This window comes from Stenella coeruleoalba (genome assembly GCF_951394435.1).
Source record: "Stenella coeruleoalba genome assembly, chromosome: 14".
Classification (NCBI taxonomy): domain Eukaryota; kingdom Metazoa; phylum Chordata; class Mammalia; order Artiodactyla; family Delphinidae; genus Stenella; species Stenella coeruleoalba.
In genome coordinates, this window is record NC_137160.1 from 9,944,557 (window position 1) to 9,960,090 (window position 15,534).

Here is a 15,534-nt window from a genome sequence, read left to right on the forward strand (position 1 = left end):
ATCTTAAGTAAACTGATGAGCAATAACAGTAGAGGAAGTAGAGCATTTATACATAATCCAAGGGTAACGGTAAATTCCTAGAGCAATGGCAGAATGATAAATTACAATGAAACCCACAAAGGGTCCTCTTCAATACTTTTTAATATAACAACATAAGTCAGATATTTTTCCTAAAGCATCGTTCCTGTATTTATTACAGCAAAACCAAACTAGATACGTAAGCAAAGGCAATTCCCATACGAAATACTAGCTGATACTGGGCATAATGAAAAAGTCTAAAGGGAACAAAACTGTATTCAGAGGGAAAAAAAAAGTGTTAACAATGCTAGATTCTTTAAAATGTCTTTGACCACAACCTAACTCTGGGGCAAAAAAAAAAAATCATTCAGATTTTTTATTTCTCAAGTCCAGAGTAGGTGGATTCTTATTGATTGTAGTCTGAAAGATGCCCAAAAAACAAAACTTCCTGATTAGATCCAATTAGTGTAAGGAAACTAAAATATAGTTGGATCAAATTGATTTTTCTCTGTAACATACTACACAGACTTTCACTTTAAAATACACACGTTCACAGAATGTTTAAGCCCTATCTTTACTAATTTAGGAAGCCTATTTGGTAAATAAGAGGACTCTCTGGAAGATAGGGTAAGTCAATAAACATCGACCTTCCCACATAAACTCTATTTGAAGTTTAAATACCCATTTGCAGCTTTTGGAACAATAGTAAATTTTTCAGAAGGATAAATGCAGTTTGATCTAAGTGGTTTGTTTAGTTAGGGAAAAAGCTTGATTAGGTTTCTTCAAATTATAATTAAAACAGATAGCAGTAAATGAGACACAGTGAATAATATCTCACAGGCAGCAGGGTTTTCTGATAGCAGTTAAGTATACTCTCAATAATAAAATAGCCCTCCAGAAACTCATCTTAGCCTTAAGTATTATTAAAAGTATATCTAAATAGATTTTAAATACCTGTCATACTACATAAATATTGATTTAAAAAGTCTTAGTTTTCGTCAGCATTTTCAATGGTTTAATGGATTAGCAGTCATTGAGGTTTGGGTGATTTTAGAGAATGTGTTACATTATCCTACGTACACTTTAGAAGAATCAATACAAGAGGTCAATAACACCTCCCAAAAAGATTTTGTCAGTGCAATTACTTCAAGTTTAGAAACCCCTTTAAACAAAAACCTATACTGTATCATATATACCCGTGACTTTAATTTTTTTTTTTTTTTTTTTGCGGTACGCGGACCTCTCACTGTTGTGGCCTCTCCCGTTGCAGAGCACAGGCTCCGGACGCGCAGGCTCAGCGGCCATGGCTCACGGGCACAGCCGCTCAGCGGCATGTGAGATCCTCCCGGACCGGGGCATGAACCCATGTCCGCTGCATCAGCAGGCGGACTCTCAACCACTGCGCCACCAGGGAAGCCCCCGTGACTTTAATTTTGATTAAGTGTAAGAGTATATATAAAATAGAGTATAAGTTAATTCTTTGTTATGTTACTTAGTAATATAATAAGGCATAACTGAAATATATAACTGAATACAGTTTTGATATATATACAGTTTTATACATATATAATTTCATATATATCAATGAAAAAATCAGTTTTTTATTAAATGATTCCTTGAACTTTCTCCTACACCTTCATTCCCTAAATTAACATTGACCTCAAACTCAAAATATAGTTAATTAAATGTCACATATATTTAAATTCACAGTCACACAATTTATCATGTCATCTTATATCTCAAACTTTCAAACACTGAAATTTCTTATTAAAATTTTGTAGTGACTACAAAAATATAGTGAATCCGATATTCCCTATATTTGACCTCAGAAAATCACTCAGAATGTGTCCACATGCACATATATAGATATATTTTTATAGGAGGATGGTAAGTAGAAAATAATTTGAAATCAAAGACTTTCCAATACTTTTGAAACTTGTTTAGAAATTAGGAAAAATAGTAATTGTACAAATAGTAATCTTTTTATCTCCAGGTAAAGAGAGCAGCATGTTTTATGTTATTCAGTAAAGTAATTATAGGAGTGTTCTTTCTAAAAACTATAGAAAGATATGTATAATATCCAGCAGAAAATTGATATCAATTCACAGAATGATAAAAAGGATAGCATAATTTAGTTTGATTCATAAAAGAAAATAATTTCATTCTGATCTATAAACACTGAAATCAATTATGTAAGCTTTTTGTTAGTCTTATTTGGCTGTCATTAGTAATCCTTTTAAACAATTACTTTCTTGTGTTGCCCTTTCTTGTGCATCTTTTAATCTTTAAAATATTAGGTTCTGAGAATTTTATTTTATTAGCTGCATTCTGATCTGTGATGGTAATTTTGGAATCACTTCAATAAAGAAAATTAAAATAATGTTACTATAGTAAGGAAATTTAATGAGTACGTTTAGATCATATTAATTAAATCTGTCTTATAAAATATTGATTTATCATTACAATACTTAAGAATCATTATTTTAGCCAATATCTAGTAAACAAACAACTCTGGAATCGTTTTATAATTGGTTAATTTGATACAAATTAAAAAAATCATAAAGGAGTCATTCAAGTCCCAGTGTGAAAGAACTACACGACTGCTGTTTACCTACACAGTGTGGGAAAATACTGGTCTATGCTTTGTTCTGAATCTTTACTGCATTTAATTTTCTTAGCCCCAGTAACTAAACTTCAATGCATAATTTTTACATAGGTTTTAGGTGGTTTAGTTAAAATGCAGAATATTTTTAGTACATGAAATATTTTTTAATATATGGTATGCTAAATTTTACTGACTATATAGGTGGTTTAAAAATACAACCTCTGTTACTACTTTGAATCATTATTTCCTCATTGATTTCTGGGGCATAAACCTCACTACTCTAATGATCACTTCAGTAATTAAATCTCTGTTGCTGAATTATCTTTTAGAACACCAGCATACAAAACATTTTTCAAAAAAACAAAAATCTTTCAATAAAAATCATGTTCTACTGGTCAGCCCATTGGCAATCACATCAACTCTGAAATGATGTAAGATTTTAATCACAAAAACATTTACCTACCTTTACTGAAAAGAGAATGCAGTCATTTTGGCAACTGTATTTTCTTTAATCAGAGTGAAGCTAAAGCAATGACTTTCAAACGTCGGTGTCTGTCACAGTTTATCAGGCAGGGGTCTAGGTATCTGCATTTTTCTATCAACAAAAATAAAAGAAAACCCAAAGGAGGGTGTTGTTATCACAACTGCAGGGAAAAGTGGGGATAAGACAAGATAACATGAAATTATCTATGAAGCCAGAACAAATATGGCACATGGTCCAGTAGTACCACAGCTAGACTCACTGGATAAAGACCTGCTGAATTGTACTGGACAGGCACTGGCCAGAGCCCACCACGGGGTAACTGGGCTGCGCCTTCATGAGTAATATTTCAGACTATGGGAATCTAGACGTTACAGGAGCCTGGATGCTTTCAGATGCTTTCAGTCTAGGAACTCTTTTTAATAGGGAAGTAAAGTATTATTTGATCAAGATTTACGGTATATTATGAAAAGAGTATCATGAAATGATGACTTATACAATTTTGATATCTGTTTATAAAAGGAGTATGGGGCTTTCAGTAAAATATAGAAGTGTAAACACAAAATAGGTAGAATATTCTAACACACATTCATTAGTTTTGTGTGTTTAAAGATGAAAACAAATTCTTTCATCACTTAAGAATGTTATGACCAATTAAATTACGGTCATTAAATTATGGTCAATTAAATTATGACCAATAATAAATGGAGGCAAAAATCAAGAAACATAAAACTACTGTGATTGACATAAAAATTACAGTAATCAGCATATCAGCCTTTTTTTTTATTTCCCAGAAAAGGTTATTCATGAAAAATCACATTTCATGCTGTCCTTGTAAAATTCTTTAATATTCCCTAAAACTAACTTCAGGTACACAATGAGCAAGTATATATTTACAACAAAAGCCAATTCTGAAGTACCTTACTAAGCTGTTGCTTTGAGGATGGGTGAGGTTTATGTTTATAAAATCTTTCTTAAAAATAAAAACCATCTCAAAGTATCCTTAATTCTTTAAGTTTTACACTGGGCATTATATGCAGGGGATATGTAATTGTTATTTATGAATTGACTTCTTTGTCTTGGCTTTGTTACTATTTTATTATCCAAATAAGATTTTATTAAATGAAAAAATATTGTTAGAACAGAAAAATGTTCCATATTCTCATAACAGAAAAAAAAGCAAGCTGTTACTTTTATAAGTTAGGAATTTTAGAAATACTACTTTGCCTTACTTTATTTTTTTTAAAGATCAAATAGTTTATTTCCAATGAAGTTTCAAGTAAATATAATTTTTTTTACTTTTTTCTTTTTTGATTTTTTTTTTTTATACAGCAGGTTCTTATTAGTCATCCATTTTATACACAACAGTGTATACATGTCAATCCCAATCTCCCAATTCATCACACCACCACCACCACCCTCCCGCTGCTTTCCCCCCGTTGGTGTCCATACGTTTGTTCTCTATATCTGTGTCTATATTTCTGCCTTGCAAACCGGTTCATCTGTACCATTTTTCTAGGTTGCACATATATGCGTTAATATACAATATTTGTTTTTCTCTTTCTGACTTACTTCACTCTGCATGACAGTCTCTAGGTCCATCCACATCTCTACAAATGACTCAGTTTCATCCCTTTTTATGGCTGAGTAGTATTCCATTGTATATATGTGCCACATCCTCTTTATCCATTCATCTGTCAATGGGCATTTAGGTTGCTTCCACGTCCTGGCTATTGTAAACAGAGCTGCAGTGAACATTGTGGTACATGACTCTTTTTGAATTACGGTTTTCTCAGGGTATATGCCCAGTAGTGGGATTGCTGGGTTGTATGGTAGTTCTACATTTAGTTTTTTAAGGAACGGCCATACTGTTCTCCATAGTGGCTGTATCAATTTACATTCCAACCAACAGTTATTTTGCCTTGCTTTAATACAGAAAATCTAATAAACAAAGCACCCACTTCTAACATCAGGAGATATCCTGCTGTGCTTCCTTCCGGCATTTTCATATAGATTTTATTTTTTGTGTTAATTCTGGATCAAATATATTTCATAAGCATTTTCCTACAATTAACATTGTCCATAAACATCATAATCATAGTTATCCTCACGGTGTGTATGATCTGGCTTGCAGCCCGATTAATTGCTATTATTGCTTTGGCAGAGTATTTGATCAAATGTCCCTAACCCATTCCCTTATAAACCATTTTTAATTTATTTTCTTGAGCATAACCAACTTGTTTAAATTATTTTCATATCCTTTCACAGGATGTACTATTGCAAATGGAATTATTATGACCACTTTTAAAGTTCATTCTACATACTGCCAAGTGCCTTTCCTAAAGTGTCAATCTATAACACTTTCTCTAAAATGCATATACTTAAGGGCAGGAACTTGTCTCAGTGTTCCCATGATCTGCGAGTACACAGAAGGAACTCAATAAATACATAAGACATTTATGAGATGGAATGGAACAATAGAATTTGTAAGGCCAGTATTATAACATCCCGTTACTAGCAAATATAAAACACATATCCTCTGTTATAGTACATGGAAACATGCTATGTCTTTAAATTTTAATTCGTTTTAAGTTCTAAGCTTAACTCTAAATCATTTTACTATTAATTGTCTTAATTTTAATAGATCTTACTATTAATTATTTAAAGCATATTTTATGTCTATTAACCAGACAAGTTTATTGATATACATACGGCTCGGGGGTGGGGGCAGGGATGGCGAAGGGGATTGGGGTCTGCTTGGTGAGTCTCACAGCCGAGGATATGGCGAGGGGCCGCCGGCACCCGAGGTACCAGGTGTTTCTGACCCCAGGCCTCCCCTGTGGCCCCTTTATATCTCGCGAGACCCCGACGCTGGGCCGCCTCTGGGAAGAGCTGTAGCCGGCAACAGGGCCTGGCGCCAGATTCAGCGATTCACGGAGCCGCCCGACGCGTATCCCCGCCCATCCTCCCCCGGCCCGTCCACCAGGAGCCACACTTACTGCCCTCCACATTCAAGCCACCTGCGGGCTCCAACCGCACCCTGTCTGCCTTTCTGGAAAACTCCACATCTTCCACCCACTTGCACAGGCCTCGCCCCTGGGCCCTGGTCGTCCCCCGTGGCGTTCTGGAGGAGATTTCCCAATGCAGCGGTTTGCGGGAGGCCATAGCTTCCCCTTTGCAGGGTGCGGGCAGCTGGGCTGGGTCAGGAGGAGAGCAGGGCCCTGGGGCTGTTCAAGCAAAAGCCAGGACGAGTGCTAGATACCTCATAGCTGCCCAGAGGGACAACTGGCCCCAAGGCTGTGCGATGCAAGGTTGCTAGGGCTGCTGTGGCTTCGGACCTCGGTGGACCTCAGACTGGGGCCCCAAATTCTGCGCCACAAAGCGGCACAGCTTAACCTGGGCCTTCCGGAAGGCTGCAGAACTGTGCCACGCGCGTGCGCAGTTCCGCCCCTGGACAGCCTTTGCGCCAAAGCCCCTCCCCGCAACCTAGCCGACCCCATGCTATGACTGTCCCGAAGGGTCGAGGAGGAGTCTGGGGCGGGGAGAACAATACCTATGCTATCTATACCTATGTACTTCTTTTTTCCCCTAAAACATAATTTTTCACAATGTAAATTCTGATATATAAAAATTAGGAAGCACAATTTTCATATGCGTTAAAGGGTTAGTAATGAATATAGAACATGCGAATCTGAAAATAGAAATTCTAATAGGGAAGAAAACAGGTTTGTTTTTTTTTTTTTGACACTTTCTTGTTTCAAGGGGCTGTATATTGTCTGTGTTCTAACAATAATAAAGATTGTGATGAAACTTGAAATACTTGGGTAATGATAATACATTTGATTGCAGAAAAGAAAAACAATGTTAAGCATAAGCTAAACATATTCTAATATTTCATTTGTTCTTTGTTGCTTATATTTTACAACAATACACTTAGAGGTATTTGGGGGGAAGGTATCACTGACATTCATATGAAAAAAATGCCTTGTGATATTGTATGTCTAAAAGGTTCAAGTCCCATCTTTTCCATGGACCCTCATCCTATTTAACTGTTTTAAATCTTGTCTTAAATAACTATTGAGTTATATAAGAATAGACTTCATAAACATGTCCATCTATTTATTCATATAAATATGCATTTTTCGGTCACTAAGCTCCTTTTATAAATCAAGGTTCTGAACCACTTGCTGAGCTTATACCATGATGAACAACAACAAAAAAATAGCCCCTGATACCTGAAACTAATAAAGTAAGAGAAAGTATAGGTTTTTTGTTTTGTTTTGTTTTTGTTTGTGCTTTTACATAGCCACAAAATTAGGTAATTAGAAAAAAAATGTTAATGAACACTGTGAAGGGAAATTTTAGAATAGACACTCAACAGGAGGACTGAAATTAGATGAAAACTAGTGGAGGTCTCATTGAGTGAAATTTATGAGACATGGAATTGAGTAGAATTGAGGCAGCAAAGATCTGCGAAAAATAATTTTCAAGAAGAAACAACATGTTCAAAACCCATGAGGGTGGAAGATGCTGGTTTATTTAAGGAACAGGACGGAGGTCAGTGTGGCTGATAGGCTGTGAGTTGTACAATACGATGCTGAGGAGGGAAATTGGGCAGGAACAGAGGATGTAAGATCTTGTTGACTATATTAACAATTTTGCATTTTATGCTAAGGAAAAAAATAAGTAATTTCCCCCTAAATAGTCTTAATCTTAGTATTTTTACTCTAAAAATGGTTCTTTGAAGAGAGATGTCAGCAGTGCTAAATTGAAAGCTATTTCGTTTGTTTTAATTTATACAAAACTGAATTATATTTTTGGCTTACACTTAGTGGAAGGTCATCAGAGTGTAATTGTCCCATAAGCAATAGTCTGAAAATATAGGCATGAAGCCATAAACTATAAATTCATTTCACTGATCCTTTGGGGTTTGTTTTAATGCCTTCTTGTCTGTTAGCTTTCCAACAATGCTGGATATTGTAGACAAAGATGAATATGTCTGAATTACAGTAAAAGCAGTGATGACTGGTCATATTCACAAGTAAATTAATTTTTTCATTAGGTTCCCAAGTGAATAATTAATTTAAAAATGGTTAACAGAGTTACATGCTTAATATTATGAAGGTGACATTCTTGTTTTTGTTGTTGTTGTTGTTTTTTCTCACTCCCTCCAAAGTCATTTTTGCCTAGACATGGTTGTGGTAATAATTTAGGGAAAGGAATTAGAGGGCACTTAATAAAATGTTTTTTTTGCTGAAATTCCTGCATATTATTTTCTTTTTCTAGTTGTCTTCTCACAAGGAAAATGATAAATAATCTTGTAAGAATGTGAGGTTTTTAGCTCTGCAGAGCACTGGAGCATGTTTGATCTGGAGAAGAAACTCTGATACTCATCTTGCCTGATGTGTTCGAGGTGCCTCCTAAAAAAGTAGCCACCAGGGATTATTTGCACCTAGGATACATTCCTTTAAATCATGAGACCAGATGCCTGGGTCACAGGGAACTGTGACAGGTCTTTAAAGGGCAGTTTTCAACAGCCTAAATAAGGTGGTATGAAACTCTGGCCAAAAGATACACCCTATTTTGATTGAGACTAATTAGACCAATCTGATCGTCAGGGATCTTGGACACAAAACACACAGAAACACATATAAAGGCATAAAGAAAAACCATAAGAGCCATGAAGTTATGGAAGCCGTGACCACAAAATATCCTGAAGTAGGAAAAGCATAGTAAGGAGAAGCCACTGAAAGTGTTTTCATATGTAGACAGAGAAGAGAAATAGAAAAGCCACATCACAAGAGCAGTCCAGTGAGTAATGCAGTGCTACCACTCAGCTGGCACAGGCTGGCATGGCCATGTTGTCACTTAAACATTGAAATAAATTCAAAATGCTTGGTAAATCGCTGCCTCTCTGAGGCTCCTGCACGTCTACCCCTCACCACCACCAGCCCTGGCTACTCCTCCATCCAGGAGCTAAGGTGTTAAAGCCTGGAGCCTTTATTCTGGTTGATTGAGGATGTGCCTTATTGCTGGTTAAATATTTCAATTTCGCCACTGCAGAATTAGGTGCTATGAAAGTGTGCCCCTGAGGAGATAGCAGGATCCTGCTGCCATATTCTAAAAGACCTTGGAGGTCTCTAGGCTTGATGACAAGGCTGTTTCAAGCAATGGTTCATTTCTCTGGTGTATTATCACAATAAAATCCTATGTTTGAGGGAATTTCTCTTCTTTTCAATCATGACCTGACCATAATACAGGTCACCTAGAACATAAAGTTGACATTAAAATCGAGAAAATCTGTTTAACTACGGAGGCTCAAGGAATAGGGCATTATGCTCTTATGCTCTGATCTCTACTCAAAGTAGGTATTGAAAAGGTTCATAAATCTTCCAAAAGTCCTGAGGTCTAGATGTACCATGAATATTAATTCTAGCTTCATTTAGTTTGAGTAATAATAACACTGTAGAGCACAATCATCTCAAATAGATAATAAAAGAAACTAAAGTATTTTCATGTTTTTCTGATACAACAGTCACAGTGCACATAAGGATAATTACTCCATACAAACATAAATATTCCACATATATATGTTTTGATATTCATATATAAATGTATAACCCAAATGTATATGGGTATGTGTTTATGCAATATGCAATACAATGGAGACTGCTATATTATTGAAATCCAAACTTTCTTCTCTTTCCTGGACACACAGCTAGACTACACTTCCTAGTTTCCCTTGAGATTAGCAGTGTTCATGTGACTGAGTGCTTGCCTGGAACATATGCAGAAGTGTCATATGACACGTTCATGAATGGCCCATGGAAACCAACTCTGTGCTCCTTTGCCTTTCTGGCTGGCTGGATTGAAGACAGCTGCCAGAGTAAACGTGGAAGCCATGAGTTAAAGATGGATTACAGGGCTGCCCTGTTGCCTTGTTTACTTCATGGTACTGCTGTGTGAGGAAAACAAACTTCTGTTATATTTCAGATACTATGTAGTCTTGGAACTACTTGCTAGAGCAGTTAGTACACCCTAAATTGTTCATCACATTAAATAGTAAACCTTAGAAGTTTGTGAATAAAAAATAGTTATTAGAAAAAAATAATGGTATAGTCTGGTAAAAGATTTACAACTTATTATCTATAAAATAAATGAACAAATTCAGTATTTTGTTCATTTTATAAAGAGAACAACATTTAAAACTTGATGATGTACTAGGTTTCTGGCCAAGTATTACTGCTAGCTATTACAGAAGCTCCATGAGGGCAAATATTCCATGACCTTTTTGTTCAGTGTTGTATACCTAGCAGCCTGAAGAGCTCTTGACGTACAGCAGTTTTTCCATAAATATTTATTAAATGAACAAGCAAGAATCACAATTTGCTAAATTGATCTGTTAATTTCCTGAAACTTTCTTCTTAAAATCGAGCGCTTAACTATATCTTATGCTTTGCCAATATGACAAAATTGGGTAATTTGAAAGCTTTTTAAAAATAACATTTTATATAAGATGTTATTTAAAGCAAGCAAGCAAGGTGACCAAAGTGCAAGGAATCTACAATGAATAGTACCGTACCCTGTAACTATTAAGGGTAACAGGCTAGTAAACAGGTGTGAATTGGTGAGGGAAGGGAGCCATCACTAGGACCTAGAAGGAGGCTGTTTAGGGAAACCCATCTGGCAGGAGCTGTGCCCTTCAGTCTAGGGATTCGGCCATCCTAAAACAATCCTACAGAAATGAGCTGAAGGAATAAGCACCTCAGCCTCACTCCATTTCTTCTCTTCCAGTTCCTGCTTGTGCTGACCACTGGCTGAACCCAAGTGGAAGACTTAGGGCAAAAGAGACCTCTGACGCCATCCATATCCATTAGGGCCCTGGACAAATGTTATGCACAGCACAGAAGTTTGGAGAATGAACATAGAAGGACAAACGGGTAATCCAACAGTCTCTCACTAATAAATGGCTTTGCTTATTACATTTGTGGTCCCTACAAAAAAAAAAAAAAAAAAAAACCCAAATCAAAAAACAACTATAAAAAAAAGTCTGTAATTAGGGTGATTAGGGTTTAATCTGAACATAAAACCATCTACTTTAATTGTTAGTTTTATTTATAGATATGACTATGCAAAAGTATTTTTATACATTGGATATGAAATTCATAAGCATTGTATGAAATTAATAATCAAGTAATTTTAAAGCTAGAAGTATTGAAGAGACCAATCTACTCATCATTTTCTAGACATATTTACTCTTACATCTGGTAATAAGGCAATAAATAGAAAGGGACAACATGATGTATAGTTTCAAGTTGATTAATCACTCCTGCCTTAAAGCCCAATTCAAATTCTATAACAATTGAGATGCAACACTCTGGAATTTAAATGGTAGAATTCAAAGTAGCTTCTAGTAATGATAAAGTGATATTGAAAAATACAAATTAGAAGTGACCACAATTTGCTTGTCTATTTCCTCTCCTAGGATTAGTACATGTGAAAACCTGGCCCAGGGAGAGATTAGATCTGAAAAATAGACAACATACCGAGAATCTCTCCCTTAAATATCCTGAGATCCAAAGGTGTGAATAGAGGAAAAGAGCATCTCAAACATTCTCAAGAGGGAAGGATTGAATATGAAGAAGAGGGAGTGGAGGAAGACATACCCCTCTCAGGTATGTAGGTTTGAAAATGTGAATAGAAAGTTTTAAGCCCCTCATGCTTATGTTCAATACTTTCTCCAAAATTCCTCTTTTCCTGTTTCTAGACCTCTTCCCATTTTATTAGATCTCTCCAATCAGTGTGGAGAATATACTCTTGTTTCTTCCATTTCAAAAAGTAAACATATTTCCTCTGGATCTCATTCTTCTCAGCTGAAGCTTTTAATGGCCAAGTTTTACAAAACAATTTGCTTTACACTCTGCCTCCATTTTCTGGCCACCTGTCACTCCACTCTTCAGTCTGTAGGAATTTCGTCTTCACTATTTTAGGCATCATCAATCTTTTCTTGCTAAAATCCCGTGAAAGTTCTTAATTCCAATGGCAATTTTCAGACCGCTTTTCTTTTTAGTTTAACCTGTCTGTGTACCAACAGAGTCAACCACAGCATCCTGGGAAAATCCTTTTTTGGGACTTGGCACCCATTTCCTTTCCCCTCTGACTTTTCAGCTTCTATATCTCAGTTATTTTTGGTGTCTCCTTTTATGTAGGGCCTTTAATCATTTATGTTCCTCAAGTTTGATCCTGGGTCTTTCGTTTTTCTCATCTTAACCTATGCTCCAACCACAGACTATTTCATTCCATCACTATGGCTTCAAATATCATATTTTTATCTCTACATCTGTATACTCAAATATTAATTTGACATTTCCACTTATAATATCAAAGTGAATATGTTAAAACTGTACTCATGATTTCTCCATAATCTAAGCACCATTAATTTCCAGACTTTTCATCTCAATATTTCATGACTTATTAATTGTTAATTACTTGTGTCAGTAAACTGGCATAAGAACTGGCATCTCATTCTTTCAAACTCTCACAGCTGATGAGTTATAATATTTTACTGAAAATAACTAAAATTAGATATATTTAATGAACTTCTAATTTCTTGCTCCATTTATTCAAGGAAAAGGGGAAATAAAGAGATAGATGCAATTTAATTTCTTTCAAAGAAGGATTCGAAGAGAAGGTGGCACCTAAACAGTGTACTGAGTGAAGACAGACAGACAGCCATGAAATTCAGTGTTTCTCAGGCAGAGAGATGAGAATAAGGCAAAGATCCAATGTGGTTTTGAATTTGAGATAAATGGAGGGCAACGTATTGGAACAGAACGAAGAAGGGTAAAACCATAGGCGGAGAATGGAAAGATATGTAGAAGAGATGTCACTGGAAAGTTCTTATTAAAGGAGAATTAAATATGATTTATATTTTTCAATGGTTATTCTTGTTTCCTTTTTAAAATATTTTTTAAAATTTAGAACAATTTTATATTTACAGAAAAATTGTGAGGCTAATGCAGAGAATTCCTGTATACCTCACATCCATTGTCCCCTATTATTAACATCTTACATTAGTTTGGAACATTAGTGACAATTAATAAACCAGCACAAATACCTGAAGTCCAGACTTTACTCAGATTTGCTTAGTTTTTATTTAATGCTTTTCCTGCCCCAGGATCCCATCCAGGTCCCCACATTACATTTAATAACCCTGTCTCCTGGGGTTCTTTCCTCTCAGCTGTAACAGTTTCTTTGACATTCCTTGCTTTCAGTGACCCTGACAGTTTTGAGTACTGCTCAGATATGTTGTAGAATGTGCCTCAATTAGGATTTTCCTGGAGATTTTCTCATGGTTAGCTGGGTTTACGGGCTTTTAGGAGAAAGACCACAGAGGCAAAGAGACTTTTATTTCATTTTCTACTATCAGTGCACTAATTAGGTACTCCAGTATCACGCTGGATAGACGAAATGAGAGAAGAGAGTCTTGCCCTATCCCTGCTCTTAGGGGGAATGCATCCAGTTTCTCATCATTAAGTATGATGATAGTTGTAGGTGTTTTTATAGACGTTCTTTATCAAGTTGAAGAAATTCCCATTTATCCCTCGTATGCTGAGAGTTGGTTTTGTTTTTGTTTGTTTTTTTCTTAATCATGAACAGATGTTGGATTTTGTCAAGTGCTTTTTCTGTATCGATTGATTTTTATTTTAGTTTCCTGATGTGTGGGATTATGTTGGTTGACTTACAAACGTTGAACGGGCACGCTTGGAATAAGTGCCTCCTTATCTCCCTTGATTTTACATTCAACTCCAGTTTCTTAAGAAAGACAGTACTGGGTTGCAAACCTGACAAAAAGCTATTTAAAAGGAAATTTATGCGAATCTCTAAGGGGTAGAGAAAGAATTTACAATTACAAGTTTAGAAAAGATATGCTCTAAGGAAAGGGAGGAGTGTGTCTTTCATTATTTTTAAAAGGGAGAATTAATCCTCTCATTTTTTATTTTTATTTGTCCTTCAAGGTGTTAGTAATGCATTGGGGGTATATTTTAGAGGTCAAAATGACTGATAGTACTCATGAATTTTTATGTTGACATGAGAGTTAAGGAATAATGCAAGATAAATGATCTGAGCAATTGGTGAATTGTGGCACTATTTATAAAAATATGAATCCAGGGGAGGGCCAAACTGTATTACTCATTAGGACATGGTACTTTTGAATTACCTTTTAGGTGTTGAAATTCAGGTGACTTCTGAGCAGTCTGGGATTCAGGGCAGAGGTCATGGCCCCAGGCATACCTTTTAGAGTAATTGTAACGTAGACAACATTTAAAGACAGGACAGTGAGTATCATCCAGGGAGTACAGTACTTTTAGAAGGAATCTGGCAGGGGGTTAGGCCCCGTGGAACTGGAACATCTGGAAGACTAAGCAGAGAGAATGAGAAGAAGGAAATTAGGAGGAAGATGAGGGAGATGTGGGGATTTTAGAGCCAAGTAAAGAAGGAAGTTCAGGAAGAAAGTAACTGATTAAGTGTGAATCCCTTCCCTGCCTTCCACTCTGTCCTCACCATGCAGCTCCTCCCTTGATCCCTAAGCTTCAGCTGTACCTTACATATGCCACATTCCTGTCAATTTAGATCTTTTGTGTCAACTGATTTCTCTTCTTCAGCACAATCCAGATACCCACTCCTTTTTTAGCTCATCTTTCAGGGCTCATTTTAAATAATACTTCCTCAAAGACCTCCCCAACTCCTCCTAGTAATTTAGGTCTCCCTGCACATGGGTTCATTGCACCTGGTAGTTCTCTGTTGTAGCACTTAACCTAAAACCTAATTCTAACTAGAAAATTTATGTATAAATATATACGTATATATACATATGTATACATATTTTCAACTACAAATTGGCACTTGCCATGGGCACTTGCCATCTGCCTCTACGAGGATTAAATCACGTGCTGCTACAGCTGCTGACTTTCAACACCCCTTGACAGGAGTTCAGGGTGGAGAGCAGAAATGAGGCACTCTGTGCTCTGGGAAAAACTGGCAGAACAGGTCTTCAGATAGTTAGATATTTTCAGGAGCTGATTTTATGAGCCCAATTCTTGAATCTCCTCATATCTAGGAAAGCACTAAAATCCTTCAAGGTGACGTCTGCTCCTCGTGACTAGCAGTAACCTTCACGAGACTAGCAGAAACCTGCAAAAAATGTGTGCTTGATTGAATGGACTCCCCCTTCACCAAAATCACATCTATACTGACTTTCCCCCCCTACCTCTTTGGAGCAGTTTCTCCATGCTGTCTCCTGGGCTATAGTCCTCATTTTGCCCCAAATAAAACTTAACTCGCAACTCTCATATTGTGAATTTTGTGAATTTTTTAAGTCAACAATATACATATATGTATATATGTATGTATTTCTTAATACTTCTTT

At 36.2% G+C, this 15,534-nt stretch overlaps 1 long non-coding RNA gene across 3 annotated transcripts in view; it reads right to left on the reverse strand.

Annotated features, from left to right (window-relative positions):
- LOC307196924 overlaps positions 1 to 6,593 on the reverse strand; it is a 52,072-nt gene extending 45,479 nt beyond the window's left edge. For all 3 annotated transcript variants that reach the window (XR_013831287.1, XR_013831288.1, XR_013831289.1), the window contains exons 1-3: positions 6,367 to 6,593; positions 4,677 to 4,834; positions 3,087 to 3,218 (exon numbers count right to left, since the gene is read on the reverse strand). This is a non-coding gene — a long non-coding RNA (uncharacterized lncRNA). The remainder of the gene's footprint in view (positions 1 to 3,086; positions 3,219 to 4,676; positions 4,835 to 6,366) is intronic.
- Positions 6,594 to 15,534: the final 8,941 nt, after the last annotated feature.